Source organism: Osmia lignaria, chromosome 2 (genome assembly GCF_051020975.1).
Source record: "Osmia lignaria lignaria isolate PbOS001 chromosome 2, iyOsmLign1, whole genome shotgun sequence".
Lineage (NCBI taxonomy): Eukaryota > Metazoa > Arthropoda > Insecta > Hymenoptera > Megachilidae > Osmia > Osmia lignaria.
In genome coordinates this window covers 1,921,213-1,926,615 of record NC_135033.1, presented here as the reverse complement: position 1 = coordinate 1,926,615, position 5,403 = coordinate 1,921,213, and the positions used below count along the sequence as shown (strand labels likewise).

Sequence of the window (5,403 nt, the reverse complement as noted above, 5' to 3'; positions counted from 1 at the left end):
ATTTCTGTAGAATTTGCCGTTTCTGTTTCTTCATCCAATGGCAAGTAAATTTTCTCGGGAGTGTATTTTTATCCATCGGATGTTGACGGCTCGGAAATATTCTGAAGGGCTAAACGCCGTCTTCTTTCGCGACATGCTCTTTTTTTTGAATATCTTTTCGTACTAATTGGTAATTTTGGCCGACGACTTTTATTTTTTATTAAACACTGATCTTCATACTGATTTCTTATATCTTCAACCATGACAATATTTTCACTATCACTCATTGTCACTATCCCACAACAATATTCACCTCTCACTTCACTTCACACTTTCAAAGCTTTGAAATAAATTCAATGATGCAATCTATTCCTTGCTTCGAATGCTACTATCGTGAAAACTGTCGCGAAGACGTAAAACACAGTACCGAGAAACAAAGGGTACCGTGGTGGGGAGTGTTTCTAAGGACTACGAAAAATAAAGAATGACGTCGATATTCATTATAAAAAAAAGTTTTGAAGTTGTATTCATTTATAATATTATAATTTGAGATTATAAGAAAAAAATATAACATGAAAATAAAAATTCAATCTGTAAAATTAGAAATTAGAAATTAGGAAAGGGTCTATTTTATAAGTCAGTGACCACGGTCCTGATCCCCACCACCATGCGAGTGCTTTCAGCATCCATGACAGAAGACAGTCAAGCTTGAACATGGCTGAAGAGAAGGTGCGTATAATCGGCAAGCAGAATATATCGTTAATATTACGTTATTTACACATAAATTACTTTCATTATAGATGGAAATAGAGAAAGATAGTACAGACGAAAGAGGAAAAGAAAAAGAAGAAGATAAAGGGAAAGAGACAGCGGAGAAAGTACAAAATGCAGAAAAAGAACAGCTAGAGAAGAGAGAAGAACCGCCGTCGACGTCGAAAGTAAGTAAAAACGTTCATTTTTCTATGTAATAAATGTGGTACAATTACATTATTCGTGAAACGGAAATCATTTGTACAATAGTATCATTAACTTCATAACTTAATAATTATATTATAACAAGTGTATTTTTAAGAGGTTCATAGTTACAGAATAACAACTCTGTCACACTTGGGTTGAGACGCTCTGTATATGCTGATATAATTATATTAAAATTCATTATTATATTTCAGATCAAAAAAATGATCAAAAGACACCGCGGCGGCCACCGTGGATGGCGAGGAGGAAGGCGAGGAGGAAGGCGAGGCGGTGGCGTTGCTGGACAAAATGTAGTCCTTAATATTTATAATAAATAAATTGAAATTAAAAAAGTATTACATGTTTCTTTATTTCCTATGTTGAAATATAGTTTAAGTATAAAAAATGAATTCTTTTAATTGAGCGATACTGGCCATAAGATAAAGGTCTGACTCTGTCAGCGTAGTCAATAGGTTTCTAGCCGTACCAGGTCTAAGGGCCTGAGTCATAAACATATTGAAAAGTCCAGGCCGTTAGTTTTCCTTTCTGAAGTGGGCACCAGAAATCCTGTGCACATTTTAGAACGTAGTTCCATGCTGTTAGAATAAAGTTTTTATAATTAAATATAAAGAACTGTTTTGTGAATTATAATCCCATAACTCCGATATCCTATTCCCTTCTTTACATCATTAGTAGTGGATCTCCGGCGAATGATCGCGCCGAATTCGCGCGCGAGAATATTCGGGACGAGAAACAGAAAAATCGTGAAAGACAAAACCGATGTCGTTCCGTACGACAAAACACAGTCCGTCTCGCCAAACCATCGGTATCGTCATCTTACTGTCTCACTAGCACTCGCATTTATAGACGCGTTTAGAATTAATGTAAAACTGTTGCATCCTCACTCCCTCCGATTCACCTTCTTGAAATTATTAATGTCCTACAGTTTTCATTCCTGTAAGTTTTATGGTCGCGTACGCTATGTGTATTATTTCGTTCTTGCTACCTTTCTTTCGTTTGCGCTGTCCTTTTGTATGTCCGGCAGGAATCAAAATCTTGTCAGTAAATGATAGATACATTAATAGGAATACAAACAGCACATTTACATCGCCTTCTGTATCTTTTTGCATATAGAATATGCGAAATATTGCAAAATGTGCAAGTTTTATCATTCATTTCTCTAGCATATCTCTGTAATTTTATTGATAAAAAAAGATGATTATAGATATGAATAAAAAAGATTTATGGTTACACACATTAATATATGTATTGTTTCATTCTCACAGACTTCTTTCTCGGCTAGAGCCGATTCATTGTGCTGATAGTTTAAATTTTAAATTGTAACAGGTGTGAATAGCGTGACAGAAGTCTAATACGTTGCGGCAACTATGCCTTACTTGTGGCTGTATTCACGTAGCCGTTTGTGATGTCAAATTAGAATTACTGATTTCTGTTTTTATCGACCCTGATGATAACGTGGTCAAATATACCATCAATGCCTCTGACGGAAAATCAGTGAACTATTCTTACGTCTATTTGACGTCTGATGCGTGCAAATCGTAAATTTCGTTTTACGTCTTCCAGAAGTGATAAATTGTGAAAAATCGAATTTCAGTGACATTGTGCTAGTTCAAGGAAGGGTGATCTGGTGTGCTATGGGTGAAAAAACCATTAAATCGTCCAATATTTGCTAAAATGCAGCCGAACGCAGCATTCGGCAGCCATGTTGTTTGCTTACAACAGCGTCTGTCTCAATCTTACAGTGTCGAAAATACCATTTTTCTCAACGTATGGTGTTTATTAGCGTTGAAACGGACCAGAGCACCCTGTGGTGAAGTCTACCCGTGGGTGCTGTAGTCGCGAAAATTTCATTTGTGCAATTATCGAGACGAAAAACGAAATCTACGAAATCGAGTGTCTCTCTCACGCATGGCGTATACGTGCATGCTTTCCGTTGATTGTGTGAGCGCACGCATACAGGTCATGGCACAAGGAGTCTGTGCCCTTAAGATTGCGATCCAGCAAGTCGTGACTAGAGCCCGAGCGTGGACATCTCCCTTTCATTTAGTAGTGGCCTTCTATCTTGGGAATCAGCACCTTCGAAAGATCGTTCTACACAGGCATATCCGAGACGTCGTTGATTCCGAGGGAAACCTGGTCGAGTCATCCTCGTTTTGCTTGTGCTCTGGCAATTTTACATTGCAATTTGAAGGGCCGTGATATCGCTCTTGGCAGTCTTAATTTCTTCCTTGCGTACGCCGTGTACGACAGGAAGAACGTTGACGGATTCCGGGAAATCCACGGTTATCGGATACTCTTAAATTCACGTATTTCAATCTGCAAAGTAGTCGAGGGTCGGGACTTAGTGCGCGACTTTCTCATCCTTTGATTGTGAGTGAAATCGTGAAGTCAGTGCCCCTGTCGATTTGAGGTTCGCAGGTGAAAACCTCGCTGGACCAGAAGTATCTTCAGAGTCCACTGGCTCGCCATTCTGCGATTTAAGAAGCGCGTCAAGTTAATATTTCGCAGCACGGTTAATAAATTCGAACGTTCCTTTTTTGCCTACGTGCTCCACGATCACGCGACCTTCGTGTGTCGTGATTTCGACGTATGTTTCCGAAACAAATCGAGCGAACAATGACTCGTCCTTGGTGAAAGGGGTTTGAATCGTAGACGACCGACGGAACTTTGTAACCGTCGTGTGTATATTACTTTTCGCATTCCGAGTAGAGTCACGATTTTGCGTTCTGACCTATTTTCGTGATATTTTCTTATATTTTCTTATATTATATTCTCTTATAATTATTCCGCGAGATTAAAGTGCGTTATTCAACCAGTCATTTTTCCGTATAAAAGAAGACTGAGTTTCTTTGGGTCGCGTTAAAGTCGCTCGACTGGTTGAAATATTTTCTTTTGCGTTCCTATTTTTGTATTACATTTCCGATTCGCGCACAAATCCGATCTGCGTGCCTTGTACGAATCATTGACGATCAATCTAGTCAAGTCCGTTGTATATTATATCTTGTGATAAGCGCGTCTATTAAACATCTAGTGGATAAGAATTGCGTTCCGTTGATTGTTCAACGCATAAATTGCCATAAGATTTGCGGTGCTTCCACCATTCTGTGATAGGCTCTTTTTATCCGACTTCGAAAAGGAGGAGGATACTCAATTCGATCAGTATATTTTATTTTTTTATTTTTATTTATTTTTTTTTTTTCCTGGCTTTGTTCACCGATTACTCCGAGATGAATGGACCAATCGGAATGAAATCTTTTGCGTGTTGTAGGATATGTCTTCCGATTGGTCCTGTTATAAAAACATTTCGCATTTTTTTCATTCCGAACGGTTTTTATTATTGCAAAAAACGTTCTGGTTTAAGGAAAGTTTTCACATTTCGTAGATCATTCCACGATGATTCCAATTCCCAAAATTTATGTAACTTCTTATTGTTAATAACTATTGTTATTATAATAAAAAGCCTATTCTTTAGGGTTACCCTACAAGGAACATACCGATCGCGATTTTTCAAAGTTGTCCCTGCAAGTAAACTTCGTCAGTTTCTTTACCAATTGGTTGCTAATAAATAAAAAATAATAAAAAGGCTTGGCTTCGTTTTTCACGTATCGGAAACGTACGTATTCTTTGCAAAAGTAACTGTCATAATCTTTGCATTTCTGCGAGTGCTCTCTCGTTATGAGGTTTAACAAGGACTTAGTTTGGTACTAAATCAGATACAACTAGACCAGCTAAACTTTTAACGTAAGTGCAACGTAAATTTGGCCTTTTGCAAAATTTTTTTTGCCAGGATCAATTAGAGCTTTGTTTAATGTAGTCCCTTGTAATTTGTGCACCGTTACTGTCCAACTTAGAATAAGTGGTAACATTCTGCGCTCGACGTCTCCATAACCTTTCGTCGCTTGAAACGTTGCTACAACTGGAAATATTGGAAAGTAACCGTCGGTGTCTTTGAATCTATTTCCAATGGACTCGTCGTCAAATTTGATAAGTACTGAGTCTGGCAACTCTCCCTGTTCTAGTTGATCTCTTCGAAGTGCCGGCCATGTAAATTTCTTTACTATTCCCATTGCGCCGTTTATCAAACCATCAGAAATTGATATATTTCGTCGCAACATGATTCGTGATCCTTCAGTTAACGTTATTGTATGTAATAGTCCGTCACAATTATTTATATTTACAGGTATGACATTTGCTGGCGGCCTTTTTCCATATGTAGCTGCCTCACGAGACTCGTCTATTGAATCAATGACGTACATTCGATGTGATTTTGCTAATTCATCAGTCATTTTTTAATTATATTCATCCACTAATTTTATCGTTGGGAATATTCTTACTGCTGCACCATCCTCGAATTCTCCGGTTAGGGGAATTCTTCTTTGTTCGCATAGTATTTCCAGTTGAGAAGTTGTCACTTCCCCAAACCGAAGGTTATTCAATAAATCGATAAAT

General features: G+C 37.9%; 1 long non-coding RNA gene across 1 annotated transcript; it reads left to right on the top strand.

The window, feature by feature from the left end:
* Positions 1-428: 428 nt before the first annotated feature.
* On the top strand, positions 429-1,271 carry LOC143305815 (uncharacterized). The gene is made up of 3 exons (XR_013062985.1): positions 429-708; positions 780-917; positions 1,149-1,271. It is a non-coding gene; the product is annotated as an uncharacterized LOC143305815 (long non-coding RNA).
* Positions 1,272-5,403: the final 4,132 nt, after the last annotated feature.